General features: G+C 44.8%; 1 long non-coding RNA gene across 2 annotated transcripts; it reads left to right on the top strand.

The window, feature by feature from the left end:
- Window positions 1-76: 76 nt before the first annotated feature.
- On the top strand, window positions 77-17,090 carry LOC129059882 (uncharacterized). 2 transcript variants are annotated; one of them, XR_008526016.2, is made up of 5 exons: window positions 77-192; window positions 1,557-1,614; window positions 4,138-4,235; window positions 13,108-13,177; window positions 16,928-17,090. It is a non-coding gene; the product is annotated as an uncharacterized LOC129059882 (long non-coding RNA). The 2 variants fall into 2 exon arrangements; XR_008526015.2 differs by having other exon boundaries at window positions 115-282.
- Window positions 17,091-19,001: the final 1,911 nt, after the last annotated feature.

Here is a 19,001-nt window from a genome sequence, read left to right as displayed (position 1 = left end):
CGGGAACTCTGCGTCACAGAAGTCCATGGAAGTGTTGCCTTGGCTACAGGCAGACACTTCACAAAGAGGATTTTGTGACCTGGACAAGTTACTGTGGTATGCAAAATTCTTGCATCTGCCTGTTAAGGAATCACTGAATGTCTGGGCGGATCTGTCTTGATATTTTCCACATTCACGCAGCGTGGCTCTAAGGTCTGTCCCAGTCTCATCAGTTGGGTCCTGGCAGGGAGATGACTCCATTGGAGACCCAGGATTTTCCTCTCCCCGGCTGGTTTCTCCCAGGTCATTGCACATACCAACATTTCATCATTTCGTGGAAGTTTTCTTAGGTGTAGCTCTGACCTCATCTCATAGGTTCATTCAAGATTCTTCTTCATTTTCTCCTTCCTACACAACAGCCACTATACTAATAGTCGCTTCACTGGAGCCTCTCACCGTGCACCACTGCCACCCACTGCACTGCCAACGCTGTGTCCACGCACTCAGCAACTGTCCCTTCGGTTAGGTTTTTACCTGCTCAAACATCATTCCTTTCAGCTATGGTGGCCTTGCCTGGCAGGCCTGGTTCATCTTTAATAATTGGAATCCAGGGAGTGGTAAGATCTGGCTGTTCTATTTGGAGAACTAGGGGCCACCATTCTCGACGCGTTTTCATTTTCCTGCTGCCTTCCCTCTGAGATCACACGTCTCAGACTCCATCCTATGGCTGAAATCCTGGCAATTGCTCTATACCAAGGTATGGGAGTTGGGAACAAGCCCTGTGTAGGTCAAAACAGGCCCCCAAGTTCCTGGCAACTGGGTTTCCTAAGATAAAGGTCTTGCTCCTGGTTGCTGGCTTGCCATGGTGCCAAATAGGCCCTTTACAGCCTTCTTATGGCATGGCTGTTTTCCAAAAATTAACCAGTTCTAGTGTGCGTTTCAAGAAACTTTACTTTCAGCACAGGAAACAAGTATCAGCTTCTCATTCCAGTTTTCATGCTCTGGGTTGCTAGCTGGCAGCTTTTGTCTGCTCTGAGACTCCTGAAAGATGTCACACCCTCCACCATCAGAGTTGTGTGTTCTGTAATCGGTTTTGCTTGGATTCTCAATCAGAGCTACCATCTTCCCCACCTGTGCACCCCAAGTCCACCTGGTTGATACAGCAGTCTTTAAGGATGGGGACCGGACAGGTGTGGTGTGGAAAGTTACCTCTAGGTCAGCAGTTCTCAAAGTATGGCCCCCGCTCAGCAGCATCAGCATCACATAGGAAACTTGTTATAAATGCAAATCCTCAGTCCCACCCCAGACGTGTCGAATCTGAGGCTGGATCCAGCAAGCCCCCGAGCTGAGTCTAACGCATGCTCACTGGGGCCACGGCTCTAGGTGAGGCTTTGTTTGCCCTCCACCTGTCCCTTATCACAGGGGTCCACAACCTCCAGGCCACAGACAGGTACTGGCATTATACTCTCACAGGAGTGCAAACCCTATTGTGAACTGTGCATGTGAGGGATCTAGGTGCACGCTTTTTATGAGACTCTAATGACAGATGATCTCTCACTGTATCCCATCACCCCCAGATGGGACCATCTAGTTGCAGGAAAAGCAGCTCAGGGCTCCTACTGATTCTACATTACGGTGAGTTGTATTATGATTTCATTATATACTACAAAGTAATAATAATAGAAATAAAGTGCACAATAAGTGTAATGCACTTGAATCTTCCTAAAACCATGCCTCCTGACCCCTGGTCTGTGGAAAAATTGTCTTCCACAAAACCTATTCCTGATGCCAAAAAGGTTGCAGACTGCTGTCTTATAAGAATCATAGTTTTAGGCTGGGCGAGGTGGCTCATGCCTGTAATCCTGGCACTTTGGGAGGCTGAGATGGGAGGATCACTTGAGGCCAGGAGTTTGAGACCAGCCTGGTAAACATATCGAGACCCCATCTCTAATTTAAAAAAAAAAAAAGAGTCACAGTTTTAGAACAGTGGCTCTCAGCCCTGGCTGCATCTTCGGATCACCTGGGGAGCTTTTATAAAGTATAGATACCCTGACCTCACACCTAGAGGTTCTGATTGAATTCATCTGCTGGGTCACAGCTCTTCAGGTGATTCTAATGTTCAGATAGGGCTTTAAGAACCATTCACAGCCAGGCGCGGTGGCCCACGCCTGTAATCTCAGCACTTTAGGAGGCTGAGGTGGGTGGATCACCTGAGGTCAGGAGTTGGAAACCAGACGGGCCAACATGGTGAAACACCGTCTCTACTAAAAATACAAAAATTAGATGGGTGTGGTGGTGTACGCCTGTAGTCCAAGCTATTCTGGAAGCTGAGGCAGGGGAATTTCTTGAACCCTGGAGGCAGAGGTTGCAGTGAGCTGAGATCACACCATTGCACTCTAGACTGGGCTACAAGAGCGAAACTCCATCTCAAAACAAACAAACAAACAAACAAACAAAAAACCACTCACAAGCTTCTCCATGCAGAGTTTGGTAGCCTTGCGAGTAACCACCCATTTGTTCCTCACCACCTCCTCCCAGCACAGAAGTAATTTATTTTTTGCAATTCATCATGATCACTCGTCAGCCAGAGAGGTAACAAAACGTAGGACACAGCATTGCCAGGTTCAGGGAGAGACTTGGATTTCTAACCCAACCCCTCACTGGCTGCAAGCCTTTGGGAAAATTAAATCATCTAATCTTTCTAGGCCTCAGTGGCTTCCTCTACAAAATAGGAATTATATTAACATTTATTGGATAGTCTCTTAAGGTCTTTTCCAGGAAAAAAATAAATCTTTGGTTCTAATAGCTTCTGAAGGGTCTGAACTTGTCTTCAGCATAGAATTGCTAATATTGAGTTTTCATCCTTTAGGATGAGCAGAAAATATTGTGAGCCAGTCCATTTTGTGTTTTTTTCCAGTATTCACAAATATGGGCCAAGCCTAAAAGAGGCTGGCACTCAGCACCCAGATGCCAAGAAGGAAGCCATGACAGTGGTATGTTTGTACTCCTGCTCCGTGCCCTAGAATGTTCCAATGGGCACTCCGCAGCTGCTCAGGAGAGAGACTTCCATGCTCAGTGTGCCCCCACTGCCACCCTCCATGTTCACAGACATCCTCATCCTTTCACTGCCACTTAGCTACCCACCCTTCCTCCTGACTCCTCCTCACTTTCCTTTTATTTTTTTTGAGGCGGAGTCTCACTCTGTCAACCAGGCAGGAGTGCAGTGGTGTGATCTTGGCTCACTGCAACCTCTGCCTCCCAGGTTCAAGTGATTCTCCTGTCTCAGCCTCCCGAGTAGCTGGGATTATAGGTGCCCGCCACCACGCCGGGCTTATTTTGTATTTTTAGTAGAGATGGTGTTTTGCCATGTTGGCCAGGCTGGTCTTGAACTCCTGACCACAAGTGATCCGCCCACCTCGGCCTCCCAAAGTGCTGGGATTACAGGCGTGAGCCACTATGCCCGGCTCCTCTTTGCTTTTCTTTTTGGCCCTGCAAAGACTACAATAATCAGCCTGTGATTATCTTCACGGAGCTCATCCATCCAACCCTACTAACATGAAGACTCCTATGAAAAACAAGTCGAGTGTTCCAGGAAGGAGAAGGTGAATAGGTCAAGAGTTTCCTGAGTCAGTTGCTTAAATAAAAAAAAAAAATTTTTTTTTGCATATTCACTTTCTTCCCTGAAAACAAAATAGTTTGGTATTCCCCTCCCTCCTATACCCCCACCTGAGGAAGTAATGGGATTAGAAGGCTGAGAGAAGATGATAAGTTGTTCCAAGCTGATAGTGTGTCCTCAATACTACGTTAAAAGTCAAGTAAACCTGTAATTTCTAGGAATCTCTTCACAGAGAGAGAGAAAAAAACTATATAAGGACCCCAGGAATTTGGCTAGAGGACATAGCCAAGCCTTCCCATGGTCTGGTTCACCACGGAGAGGCAGGAATGGGTTCCACATGCTGGTGTCCCAACTTCAATTCTTCTGCCCACTCTAGACTCCATTTCTGTAATCAGGGAACACTCATCCCTTCTCTGGAGGAGAGGTGCAGGAAAGGGCTTCAACAGGCACTGGGCTGTATAAGTTCTAGTCCTTTTCCAGCCTGAATTTGGGAGACTCAAGTGCAGTTGGCCAAGAATGACAGTCATGCTTTTTATCCACAGGGGATTAGGTGTGTTCTGATCAAGATGAGAGCCTTTTATTCTCTTTTCCGGATCCTTCCCTTGCTACTGGAAAGATGTATGCATATTCCGGATCCCAGGTCTGTTGTCCCCTCATGCCATGTGGAAGTTTCCCAGGACTATAGAGAAATGTCTAGATGTGCAGATGCCACACACTAATTCTTAGAGTTTCTACAGCCATTATGACTAAAGGGATTTTTGTATACTGTTTAATTTTTTGGTTGGGTCTTTGTTTCCATTTTTTTTCTAATTGAGGGGGAATTTTAAATTGTAACCGTTGTTACACCCTGAGCAGACACAGTACCTTCAAGACAACTTCTCCATCTTTTTGGTTTTATAATAATATGTGCATCCTAAGGCACCCTTTTCAAAGTTACTTAGGTGTCAACCTCAGTGTACAATTCTACAATGAGTAGAACCTGCATCACAGTGAAATAAACTGGTCCAGCTGGTATGATTCAGTGGTTCTGGTACTTCCCAAGCACAATATTCCTCTCTTCCATTCTGTCATTCATACCTGAAACTCCACCCTACTGATTAATGACATATCCATCCTAAAGTACAAATATCTCAGGAGAAAGCAGCTTATTGATGTTGCCTGAGTGATACTTTATTTATCAGATCCTTTTCAATATGGCATCCACTTGAGAGCCGGTTTACAAAGTGGGGAAATGTGGGCAAGAGCATGGTTTATGCAGAGACGGCCTGAGATAGGGCCCTATTCAGCCAGGGGAGTGTGGCCATGCCCTCATGTAATCCTCACCACCATAGCAGCTATTGTTTAACTCACCGCCCCCCACCAGCCCCCGCTTTTGTTTTTTTGTTTTTTCAAATTCAAAGCTCAGAAAGGTTAACTAACTTACTAAGAGTAGCACAGATGGCAAATGATACAGGTGGTGTCTAAACCCATATCTCAACACGAAGCCAGATACCACCGTGAAATGCCAGTTAATTCTGACACAATCCTACCTTTTTCTTATAACATCACTCATCTAATCAATTTCGAGAATTTCCCACTGTCCTGGTGATGAGGCAAAGGGCCAAGAAACATGGAGCTTCATGCAGTACCTGAGAGACCACAGCCAAGGAAAAATTACTCCAGTGATCCAAAGAGAAGAAGCTTCTTTGGGATCTCCAACATGCAAACTGTAGTTTTGTATTGTTTGTTTAAAATAATTAATCAGGTCAGTTTGGCTTCCTATTGAACTTACTTGAAGTCTGTAACACTGCTAATGAAAGGAAATAAATGAAAGTTTGAGGATGAAGAGTACACGCTAGGGTACTAGCATGTAGATTTCCAGAAATGTTCTAAGTCCTAAATTAGCTTTCCTTGATGGATACCTGCCAACTACCTGTTTGAAATTAGACTTTAATTCTTTATATTGTGTTGAAATTCTGATTCCATCCTATGAAGAAAGTTTTTCCCACGATCATTCATGCTTTGCACTTGTAGGGGTGGGTGTCTGCATAGGTTAGAACCTGGTATGATCTCTGGAAGAGAATAAATAAGAGCCTAATACATGTTTGTGGGGAGAGGAAGATAGGGTGAACGTGTATTAGGAAAAAAATGTCTGTTGGTTTAGAAAGTAATTTCGGGGCCCTTCTGGGAACTACGCACCAGAGGAATCCAAATCCAGAATAGTGAGAAGATGCAGAGGAGGAAATGAGTTCAAAGTTTTTCAGGAGACCAGAGTTAAGTTTTCTCTGATTTAAACTCAGGATAATTGAGTCAAGTATAAGAACCGAGGAATGGCTGGGCGCGGTGTCTCACGCCTGTAATCCCAGCACTTTGGGAGGCTAAGGTGGGCGGATCACAAGGTCAAGAGATCGAGACCATCCTGGCCAACTACTAAAAATACAAAAAATTAGCTGGGCGTGGTGACACACACCTGTAGTCCCAGCTACTAGGGAGGCTGAGGCAGGAGAATCACTTGAACCCAAGAGGCAGAGGTTGCAGTGAGCTGAGATTATATCACTGCACTCCAGGCTGTCAACAGAGTGAGACTCCATCTCAAACAAACAAACAAACAAAGAACCGAGGAATTAGATTGTGTTGCAGGCATTCTGAAGGTGGGATGGTGGCAAGATAGCTTAGGCTTGGGTAGAACAATGAAGAAAGTATACGTTTCTCAACGAAGAAGGGAGAGGAGGATGAGATCAAGAATGAATGTAACAGGACCAGAAGGCCAAAGGTGCCCAGGATTGGGGCAGCAGGGCCTCTCATGAAGTCTGTTTTTCTTAATTGGCAAAGAGCTGGGCTCTCTGCCCTCTGCAGCTGCACTTTCCTATGAACGTAAGATTGGCACCTTTACATCTGCTCACATCTCTGTTCTGGGGGTTTCATGGCATTCAAATAAGTGGTCCTGCAGAGATATTTTTATGGAAATCAATTTTTTTTTGGATATAAGTTTGGTTGCATAAAACAGAGCCTCAAAGTAATAGAAGTTGAATCAAGATACAGGTCTCCTTCTCCCTCATGCAGCAGGGGAAGCTTGAATGGCGGCTGTTCTGACGAGCTGCTGGGGGTTGGACTTATCTGGTTGTCCCATTTTCCCTATGGAGTCATCTTTGTCTGGATGGTTCCGAATGGCTCACCCCTGTGATTGTATTCCAGCCATCAGGAAAAAGGAGAAGGGAGTGTCCCTTCCCTTGAAGAGTATGATCCCAAAGTTTCACGTAAAACATCCCTTTCCCATCTTTCCCATCCTTTGACCAAGACTTAGTCTCGTGGTCACAGCAACCTGCAGGGGAGGCCGAGAAAAGAGGCTGACTTGGCTCACGGTTCTGCAGGCTGTATAGGAGGCATACAGGCATCTGCTTCTGGGGAGGCCTCAGGAAGCCTTTACCCATGGAGGAAGGCAAAGGGGGAGCGAGGCACTTCACAAGCCTGGGGTAGGAGGAAGAGAGGGAGGGGGGAGGTGCTACACACTTTTCAACAGCCAGATCTCATGATAACTCACTCACTCACTATCATGAGAACAGCATTGAGGGGATGGTGTAACCCATTCATGAGAAACTGCCCCCATGATCCAGTCACCTTCCACCAGGCCCCACCTCCAACACTGCGGGTTACAATTTGATGTGAGATTTGGGTGGGGACACAGATCCAAACCATGTCACCCTATTATACCCACAAGAGGTTTCCCCATTCTGGGCCACTTTGACCTAAACTTCCACGTTCTCAGTCGCTACCATACTTGACTTTCCATTTAGATCACTCCCTAAAGACCCAACTTCAGCGATCCTAGAATAGAAATGGATATATCCCCCTTAAAAAAAATTTTTTTTTAAATTCAAATAAGACATTTTTGAAAAAGGAAACTAGGCCGGGTGCAGTGGCTCACGCCTGTAATCCTGGCACTTTGGGAGGCCAAGGCGGGTGGATCACTTGAGGTCAGGAGTTCAAGACCAACCTGGCCAACATGATGAAACCCCATCTCTACTAAAAATACAAAAATTAGCCGAGTATTGTGGTGCACACCTGTAATCCCAGCTACTCAGGAGGCTGAGGCAGGAGAATCGCTTGAACCTGGGAAGCAGAGGTTGCAGTGAGCCAAGATCGCGCCACTGCACTCCAGCCTGAGCGACAAGAGCAAGACTCCATCTCAAAAAAAACAAAAAAAGACAAAAAAACAAAAAACAATGAAAAAGGAAACTAAAACTAAGGGAAAAGCAACATTAAAAATACTGGTATGATCTAGTGCTCATTATTTATATAGTGTCAGCTACTGTTCTACGTGTTTTAGATACTTAACTCATTTAATCCTCACAACAGCCTGTGGTGCATGTATAATAATTATCAAGATCATTCTTTATAAGTGAAATAGAAAGAAATTAAGTTTTTGTTTTGTTTTGTTTTTATCCTTTGTCATAGAGCATGTGAGAGCAGAGTTGTGATTCAATCCCAGTGATCTGCTCTGGAGTCTGTACTCATTCTCCAGGTCTCCATTCTCTAGGTCTCGTTCTCTCCCTGTTCACCAAAGCATGAAGACAGGCACTCATGGGGCATGCTCTCCTTGGCTAAGCTGCCTGGTCAGTAGCTGTAGTTGGCTTGGAGGGCATGGCTTCCTGGCAATTCTGCTCCATTCCCAAGTCACACTTCCCTTTGTCTAGGCTGTCTCCACCTATGGATAAGCCCAACTTTTTGTTTGGTTGTTTCAATCTGGCCCTTGGGCAGACCTCGAAGGCCCTGTGTATCATCCCTTCACTTGCACTCCTGATTCTAGGCCAACCATCCTCTACTCAAAAATGAGGCTCCAGCATTTCTTCCCCTTCTTGCCAAACCAGCAATTATTCCTTTGCTACCAGACCGTTTTCATAATCTCAGAAACGTGCTGCTTCTTCCTCTTGGCACTACCTCCTTATGCCTCCCACACCCAGCTACCACCCATTTATTTGCTTTTCTTTGCAACAAAACTTCTCAAAAGAATTTCTGAAGGTCTCTGTCTCAATTCTTCCCCTTCCATTCTCTCTTAAAAACACCTCCATCAGTCTTCTTCCTCACTGATCTTGTCAAGGTCACAATGGCGTCCCATTGTCATCTCTCAGAACTTCTGATGTATCAGCAGACTTTGACATGGTGGATCACTCCCTCCCTGATACACTTTTTAAACTTGGTTGCCAGAAAAATCTTTTGATTTTATTCCTACCTTACGGTTGCCCCTTCCCTGTCATTTATGCAAATTCCTCATTTTCTCCCTGATCTTTTAATGTTGGGGTCTATTTTTTCTCCTCCTCCATCTGTCCACTCCATTAGTGATCTCATGGCTCCATGTGCCTTTATTTGCTGACAGCTCCCAAGGATATACATTCTGCCCGAAGCTCTCTGCTGAACCCCAGATATCAGCCAGGGTCCACTCAGGAGGCAAAAGCCACAGAGTAGTTTGCACAGGAGCAGTTTAATATAATTATAATCGGGGACTGGACTAATGGAGGATGGGCTAGCAATCGGTAAAGAAAATGCCAAAGGATACATAAATAGCAGATAAAGGGAGCTTCTGCCATCCATAAGGCTGAGATAGAATGTTCAAGAAAAGAACAAATCTGGAAGAGGAGGACCTCCACTCATACTCTAGGGCTGAAATCCAGATCTTATTGGAAAGGGTGCAGCTGTGGCTCATGGGAAGGTGGAAAGGTTTGCTGAGCTGCTACACTGATGGTACTGAGAATCGGCCCTCTCTGGTGCTGGGGGAGCTGCCTGCTGGTTGGTGCTACACCTTGGAACTTGCTGCAAAGTCTGCTGATTGGTGCTGTGCTTCAGAACTTGCTGCAAAGGTATGGAGGGAAGCCATCCATAAGAGGTGTCTTATGCTGCCAGCTGCCAGGTACCGGCTGCAGCTCACTGTAGGACTTGGGTGCTGCACACACTATGCACGATGCAGGGGCCTGCCACGAAGCATTCACCAGGATTGGGAAGATAATCCTTTCCTCCCGCAGCATCCCTCCAGTGCACTCTGCTGAGAAACTTTCACATCATTCCAGAGGGCAAAGTCAAGATATTTACATGGCCCAGCTCCATTTCCACAGAGCAGATAATGAAAGTTGGATCTGGAGCTGAGAGGTAGTTAATTGATAACTGGTGTACTCCAGAGTTGGGGCCAGCCATCTACTTGACATTTCTACTAGATGTCTTATAATCTCAGAAGCACCAAGTCCAAGTCTGCTCTACGTACACCTTTCCCTGTTCTTCCGGCTGCTTAGGTTCGATAAAAGAGGTCACAGTTGACTCCCATCTTCTCTCACACCCCACCTGTAAATTGTGGGGAACACCTATTGGCTCTACCTTAAACATATATCTATAATCCCACTACTTGTCACTCCACCCACTGCTGTCCCCCTGGTCCCGGTCATTGTCATGATCCCTTGCCTGAATTGCAGGAATAGCTCTCTGTCTCTGTTTCTTCCCATGTGCCCTGACATCTATTTTCAACATAGCAACAAATGCAGTTCTTTGAAAATATGAGTCATATTATATCAATTCTCTGCTTAAAACTCCACATTTCACTTAAAGAAAAGGCCAAAGTGCTCACAGTGACCAAAGTGATCTAACTTCTCTCTCCCACCCTGTAACCCTTCTGCCACCACACATCTACTCTGTCCTTCTATGGCTCCAGTTCAATACTGTTCCTCTTGTCATTTCTGAAATAAATAGACATGCAACCTCACCCCCAAATACCCAATCAGCATTTCCCTTGTCAACTCTTTTCTTTCTGAAAAATAAATGTCTTTATTTATTATATCCATTGTTCATTGCCTGTTTGCCCCTCCAGACTATATATCCCTATCCTCCATAGGGCAGGGATGTTTTATGTATGTATTTGGACATACCCAAGCACTTAGAAAAGCCCCTGGAACATAGTGGGAGCTCAAGAAACATTAGGTGAATATTGAAGATCTAGCTGTGCATCCTCAACAGAGGATGGTGTCCTGTGGCCACACCTCCTGCCAGCTTCCTACATGCCTGAAGAAAGTTACTTTTTCTTCCTGTTAAAAGCTTGTGCTTCTACTGAAGCCTCTTCTCAAGTGCCTGCTTCTGATCTGGGAGCACCTTTGTTCCATCCCTCTGTCATGGCTCCAAGCTCTCTCTGCAGATCCATTCAGGTGTTCACATGCTACTTCTTCCCTTCAACCCTCTCATCCCAGCCCCTCTTATGCGCAGTGAGAGAAGAGGCCTTCCCACCCCAACAGCCCCTCAGGTCATCAAAACTTCAGGCGTGGATTAGCAATCAAAGTAATCATAGGTGCTTTACGGGTTTATTTATTTTAATCCTCATGATAACCTTGTGAGGCAATAGTGCCAATATGCCCATTCTACAGAAGAGACAAATGAGGCATTGACAAGTTAGTATTTTGCTTAACTAGCACATTGAGGAGGTGGAATGTGTCTGTGCCCTGTTGCCAAAATGCAGTTTTATGTCATGAAAATGACAATGACTAATTTGGAGGGAGCTAAATCTGACTTGAACTTGAATTAAACATTGGTTTTGAGCTGAATTGTGAAGGGATAGAAGTCAAAGTGTGATTTTCCAAAGTAAACAGTCCTTAATCAGTCTTAATAGACTCCAATGGGAGCCAAGTCAGAACAGCCTGACATCATCCCGGGCTTCGTGTTCACAGCCCCAAGACTGGCTGGTGTGCAGGGTCTCATGTTCTTATTTTTATTCCAGTTGTACCACCTCCTGGCATTATCTGAGCAATGGCTTCCCATTGCTCTGAAATCCCCCATGTATGCATTAGCGAGTTAATTCTTTCTCATTTTCTACTACCTCTCACAGTCTAAATGCATTCTTCTCTAACCCTTATGTAATCACCTACTGTGCACATAAAAGCGCTGGATCTCTGCATGGTTTTCTGGATTCACTCACATCTCTTTCAGTAGATCACAAACTCCTTGAGGGTAGGGGCGTGAGTTCCCAGTGCTTGGCATGTAGGGACTCAAATGTTTGCTGAAGAAGGAATGTCCGGAGCCCCCTGCAGTCCCCTCTATCCCTCTTATCAAATAAAGCTCTCTGGAGAGGATCTGGTAAACTCATACCAAATGATCCATTTGGTTGAATGTATCACGCCTTCCTTTGGTTTTTAATAGTGGAGAGAGCCTTAAGCCAAGGACATGGTATTAAATAAAGAGGAGGTGCAGGGAAGAAAGATTTGGGGGCAACTGGGGAAGACTGCCTGGCAAATCGTATTATATAGTTGGACATCTCCTTTATCTCTGTGCACTGCTAAGCAAGTACTCCAGAGTCAAAACCGAGCCAGTCATTTTTCAGTTTATAGCTTCAGAGAAAGAAAGCGCCTGCACGTGAACAACGCTGCTTCCCCTGACTCCTTCACTCTAACATACTCTCCCTCCCATTTTAAAATTTTTCATTTGCCGTGACAAGTTCCTTTATTGTTTTGATTTTTGTTTTTCCCTAAGACATGCTACTTCTCCTAAAAGAACTTTTTTCTTTCTTATTCCTAAATGGTGACTTTTTTTTTTCTTTGAGACAGGGTCTCACTCTGTTGCCCAAGTTGGAGTGCAATGGCACAGTCACAGCTCATTGCAGCCTTGGCCTCCTGGGCTCAAGCAATCCTCCCATCTCAGCCTCCTGAGTAGCTGGGACCACAGGAGTGCGCCACCACACCCAGCCAATTTTTTGTATTTTTTGTAGAGCCTGGGTTTCGCTGTGTTGCCCAGGCTGGTCTTGAACTCCTGAGCTCAAGTAATCTGCCTGCCTTGGCTTCCCAAAATGCTGGGATTACAGGTGTGAGCCGCCTCACCCCACCCTCAATGGCGACTTCTGACTTGCAGCTTGTTGAAAATCAAGTATTGATTTGTATAAGTGAATGGAATAAATGAATGCGGAAGCCTGGCCTAGTACATGGAATTCAGGATCATTTGCTGTATCGAATGTATATGCAAAAGGTGCAGCAGTCATATCTAAGAGCAGGGTTTTGTTTTGGTTTTCTTTTTAGAAAAAGTATTCCTTATTCCATTTGCTTCTTTTTAATTTTGTGCTTTTCCTGTACGCATCGCAGTGACGTAGCCCAAGTCCTCCTGCGAGAGTTGTCGAGACTGTCCCTTCTCGTGTTCCTCTTCTCCCATTCCTCCCTCTCTGCCGCTTTCTCTCTCTTTATTGTATTTTAATCTTGACAATCAGTGAAGCTCTTGGAGGATTTAGAGGAGCAGCCCCTCCATGTCTTAATAATTGTGCTGGGTTTCGTTTCCCCTGTGAAAGGAACTATCTAAAATTCTCTAGACTTTTACATGTGTGCTATAAACTCAACTGCAGTGCTTCTCGAGCAATCCTGTGGGCAAGGAACTAGCTACAAATTACTAGAAAAACCGAATGAAAAAGACATATAAAATACAAGCCCATAATTTTTATTATTAGATTCAACAGACATAAAATGAATCTGTCAAATTGCTATCAAAGTATCTAAATGCTCTCGATTTCTGTACTTACCTCACAGGCCCCTGACCAACAGCTCATGGACAGCACCAGAGAGGGGGCTGCACTTGAAACAGCACTGCTCCAGCAAAGTATGTTGTTCACACCTTACAGTGTTTTGGTTTAAAAGAAGAGATGAAGACTGGGCGCAGTGGCTCATGACTGTAATCCCAGCACTTTGGGAGGCTGAGGCAGGTGGATCACCTGAGGTCAGGAGCTCAAGACCAGCCTGGCCAACATGGTGAAACTCCATCTCTACTAAAAATACAAAAATTAGCTGGGCATGGTGGCGGGCACCTGTAATCCCAGCTACTCAGGAGGCTGAGGCAGGAGAATCACTTGAACCTGGGAGGCAGAGGTTGCAGTGAGCCAAGATTGCACCATTGCACTCCAGCCTGGGCGACACAGCGAGACTGTTTCCAAAAAAAAAAAAAAAAAAAAGAGGAGATGAAAACATGCATAAATTCTTCACCTTTCCCCAAAATCTAAATAAGCTAACAAAAACTCTCTGTGCACCAGAGAGCATGTGTGCATGTACACACACTCAAATAACAACACTTTAGACAGGTAATACAGTGGAAGGGTTAAGTAAACCAATGGACTCAGGAGCCAGATATCAACCATTTATAAGTTGCTTCCACTTAAACTCATTTACAATAAAATGTGGATGGTAACAATAATGCCAGATTCTTAAGACAATTAAATGGCATAGTATGCATGCAGCTCTTAGAAGAATAGGCACTCAATGCCTTGAATTCTTCTTCTTTTTTTTTTTTCTGGAGACAAGTCTCGCTCTGTCACCCAGGCTGGAGTGCAGTGGCACCATGTTAGCTCACTGCAACTTCCGCCTCCTGGGTTCAAGCAATTCTCCTGCCTCAGCCTCCCGAGCAGCTGGGACTACAGGCACACGCCGCAACGCCCGGCTAATTTTTTGCATTTTTATTAGAGACGGGGTTTCACCGTGTTGCCCAGGTTGATCTCGAACTCCTGACCTCAGACAATCCGCCCGCCTTGGCCTCCCAAAGTGCTAGGATTACAGGCGTGAGCCACCGTGCCAGGCCTATTATTATTCATTTTGCTTCGTGGAATAAAGAGATCCCTGTTGCTTTGCTCAGTATTTCCATCTGGAAGGTGTAGATGAAACTGCGTTTTACTTGGCAAGCCAGGGCGAGTCGTCTCTTCCCCAGCATCTGGAAACATCTACCGTCAGTGGGTGGAGGCAAAATCCCAAACCTCATTAAGGAATGAAGTTTGCCTTAACTCGGTGTGAGGAATATCCCAACCGTCTACTGCTGCTGCCCTCTGCTGCTGCTATTGAGAATTACACCAAACCGAGTTTCTGCCACAAGACTAGCAAAATCTAACCTCATCTGGGGGGAATTAGCAATACGGGTTGAGTATCCCGTATCTAAAATGCTTGCGACAAGGTGTGTCTTGGATTTCGGATTTTTTAAGATTTTGGATTATTTGCGTATACACAGTGAGGTATCTTGGGGATGGCACCCAAGTCTAGACATGAAATTCAGTTATGTTTCATATACACCTTGTCCACATAGCCTGAAGGTAATTTTATATAATATTTTAAATAATTTTGTGCATGAAACAAAGTTTTGGCTATGTTTTGACTGAAACACATTGCATGAGGTCAGGTGTAATATTTTCCACTGGGGACATCATGTCAGTGCTCAAAAAGTTTTGGATTTTGTAGCATTTCCGATTTCCAATTTCCAGATTAGGGGTGCTCTCAACCTGTACGGACTTTGTTTAGGATTTCATTGAATATCCCAGAATTCATTTTTCACAGTGACTTTAACATCATAGCACTGCATTTTTATAATCTATAACTGTTTCTGGACATTTTCATGGAATATTTCTTATTTTCCATTTAAAAAAATATTCTATCATTATTTTAGAGACAGTCTTGTTTTGTCACCCAGGCTGAAGTGTAGTGGCACAATCATAGCTCACTGTAACCTGGAACTCCTGGGCTCAAGCAATCCTCCTGCCTCAGCCTCCCAAGTAGCTGGGACTACAGCCATGCAACCAACCACCATACCCAGCTAAATTTTTTATTTTTTGTAGAGACAGAGTCTCTGTTGTTCAGGCTGATCTCAAACTCCTGGCTTCAAGTGATCCTCCTGCCTTGGCCTCCCAAAGCATGCTGGGATGAGCCACTACGCCTGGACATCAAATGTTGCTCTATGTTACCTCAAGCAGGCTTCTGAACATGGCCAATTCTCTCCTTTTTTTTTTTTTTTTTTTTTTTTGAGACGGAGTCTCGCTCTGTCACCCAGGCTGGAATGCAGTGGCGTGATCTCGGCTCACTGCAAGCTCCGCCTCCCAGGTTCACGCCATTCTCCTGCCTCAGATTCCCGAGTAGCTGGGACTACAGGCATCCGCCACCACACCCGGCTAATTTTTTGTATTTTTAGTACAGACGGGGTTTCACCGTGTTAGCCAGGATGGTCTTGATCGCCTGACCTTGTGATCCGCCCGCCTCGGCCTCCCAAAGTGCTGGGATTACGGGCATGAGCCACCGCGCCCGGCATGGCCAATTCTCCAAGCTACTCTTCTCTGACTTTCTCATTTTGGTTTTCTGTACCCCAGTTTCCCAGAGACTTAAGGCCCCCAGTAGCTGTGACCTCTCTTTTTTCAAGTCCTCTCAGTGGCTCAAACCAATCCCTCCCTCCCTCTGCAAAAGCTTTTAGCACCTCAAGAGAGGCACTCCTGCCTCCAAGCCTCTCCCTTTTACAGGTCATGGAAATCCATTGTTCAAAGGCTCTCTCTGCTCTGAGTCATCTCTCCACAGCCCATGCTTGGCCCACGCTCCTTGGGCCTCCTGCAACCGACCCTGCCAGCTCCAAGCCTTATCTCTCATGATCCCAACACAGCTGCCAGGCTGGCTCCCATCATCCACATACACATTGTCATTTCCTGCCTTTGTATTTTAGTGATTGCTCTTTCTTGTGTTGAAAAGGTACTCTTTTCTATAAAAATTATTCACTGCACAGCTCAAATGCTATTTCCTATATAGTTCCTTCTCTAAACACTCCAGGGAGTACCTTAACTTCTATGACATTTCTTGTGTCTTACCTGGGTTGCCCTTATCAAACACATTGTTACTTGGGCATATTTCTTCTTAAAATTTTTTCTACTGTCATATGACCCAGCAATCCACGACTGGGTATATATCCACAAAAATGGAAACCAGTATGTTGAAGAGCTGTCTGCACTCCTATCTCCATTGCAGCATTAATTACAATAGCCAATGCATGAAACAACTCAAGTGTACAGCAACAGATTAATGGATAAACATCTACTGTCAGTTGGTGGAGGCAGAATCCCAACCACTGTTTAGGAATGAAGTTTTCCTAAGCTCACAGTGTGAGAAATATCCCAATCACGGGTATATTCATGGGTAAAGAAAATGTGGTACATATATGTACAGCCTTTAAAAAGAAGGAAATCCTGCCATTTGCAGTAACATGGATAAGCCTGGAGGACTTACTATGTTGAGTGAAATAAGCCAGACCCAGAAAGAGAAACACTGCATGATCTCATTTATATGTGGAATCTTAAAACATTGATCTAATAGAAGCAGTGGGCAGAATGGAGGTTATCAGGGGCTGGGGTGGGTGGGTGTTAGAGAGATGTTGGTCAAAGGGTAAAAAATTTTAGACAGCAGGAATAAGTTTAAGAGCTCTATTGTCCATAATGGTGACTAAAGTTAATAACAATGTATTGTGTTCCTGAATTTAATGCATTACTTTTAAAAACTTAAATGAAATAGAAAAATTTCTTCAGAGACCTAAACTACCAAATCTTTTTTTTTTTTGAGACAGAGTTTTGCTCTCGTCGCCTAGGCTGCAGGGCAATGGTGCGATCTCGGCTCACTGCAACCTCCGTCTCCCAGGTTCAAGTGATTCTCCCACCTCAGCCTCCTGAGTAGCTGGGATTACAGGCAACTGCCACCACGCCTGGCTAATTTTTTTAATTTTTAGTATAGATGGGGTTTCACCATGTTGGCTAGGCTGGTCTCGAACTCCTGATCTCAAGGGATCCAACCGCCTCAGCCTCCCAAAGTGCTGGGATTACAGGCGTGAGCCACCGTGCCCAGCCCTAAACTACCTAATCTTAATAAAGAAGAAACAGATCTCCTGAATAGCCTCTATGTATTGAAAAAATTGCATGTATAGTTTAAAACCTTCTCACAAAGAAAACTCTAGACCCAGATAGTTTCATTGGTGTATTCTACCAAACATTCAAGGAAGAGACAATACCAATCTATACATACCGTTCCACAATACAGAAGAGGAGGGAATACAGAACCTGTTCACTTTCTACCAGTTCCATCACCCTTCTTCTCCTCTTGCCTCCAGCTCCACGACTGGGACTTCCTGTGCCTGTGTACAGACACCCCAGACTGCAGGCCCAAGCTTCAGGCACAGCCCCTGCAAACAACCACTACACCCCCAGGGCCAAGGGGTGAGCGCTCCAGTGGCTTTGAAAATGGGAAACTCACCTGATACTGTTCCATTCTTCCAAATCTCGACATCCACAAGAATCCACCTGCTCTCAGTTACACTAAAACACCTGCAAGTACTTGTTTTTTATATTTCGTCCATATTTTATCACTGTTATCTTAAGGAGAGTGGCCTGTGTTTTGCATCACAGAATCTAACTTGGTTGTGAGATGCCCTCATCACCAGCCTGGTTGTTCTATTCCTAAGATGGCGCAAAACAGAAATACATATTGCTTCTCAAGGTAAACCCCTCACCTTTGAGAAGTGTGTGTTTTGCTGGCTATTTCTGAGATCTGCAGCTTTGGAACGCTCTCTCTCTGCTTTTTCCTACACATGCCCTGCTTGGTTTCCACTGCTTTCGGAAACTTCTCCACCTACTTGATATATTATTTTCTAGTTTCACTGAAAATAGAGTTTGCTTTTCTACCCCGCTGACTGTACCTACTGTTTTGGCACTAGAACTATCAATGATTCATGCAAAAGAGAAGACAGGGCCGAGGTCAGACAATTATCAGTGGTTAATGGAATCATTATTTGTTAAATGACCCCATACGCGCTAGGAAACCTATGGCTGTAACCAGAGGTTTCTATATACCAGGACAGTATTGGAAGTCTATAATCACATGTACATAAGACATATGCCACCCATTTTGACAGGTGAACCAATGTCTCCTCTTTGTAACAGGACATTTCTGGGGTACAGTTATGCATGCTTAGGAAGGGCCATGAAAACACACCACTGTGTTCAGTGATACAGGTATAAGTTTGGGTTTACTAGAGGAAAAACATACAAGCAGAAAGCAGTAGCGTGCATGCCGTCCCTGGAATTGAATTATCCCTCAGCTTAGACCAGGCATAGAATTTTACATGCGCTGTGACCAACATTCCAATAAAGACTGATCTCCATGCCCTTAATATTGTAAATATTTATAGCGATGAGGTGGTTCTGCCTGTCTGACTGAGTTAACACAGACCTGCTGAGCCAGTTTTCTGCCAAATTACCAAAATGAAGAAGAAATGAGTGTCCAGGACCATCCAGGTTTGTCTCTCTTCAGATGTTTTGGAGATGTGGTTTGACCCATGAACTATCTGAATGTATATGTTCACCGATTATGCTGTGATGGGATTTTTACTACATTCACTTTAATGGCTCCTCAACGTGAAGACAGTTGTCCTACAGCCATAACCTCACTCCATCTCCATTTCCTTATCTCTAGAAAACGAGGCGCAAGGATTGAGGCCAGCGGTATGTGACAATTACTATTCTGTCAAAGTAAATTTAGAAGCTGAAAGATAGGATGCCACTTCTAAAGATATGCGGCTGTTTTTATGCCCTGAAGCTTAGCTCTCTGCGCCGCACTTAATGGGACTGGCTGACCTTTAAGTCCCTTTC

Source organism: Pongo abelii, chromosome 5 (genome assembly GCF_028885655.2).
Source record: "Pongo abelii isolate AG06213 chromosome 5, NHGRI_mPonAbe1-v2.0_pri, whole genome shotgun sequence".
NCBI lineage: Eukaryota > Metazoa > Chordata > Mammalia > Primates > Hominidae > Pongo > Pongo abelii.
The sequence above is the reverse complement of the archived record's forward strand: the minus strand, read 5'-3'. Positions and strand labels throughout refer to the sequence as shown.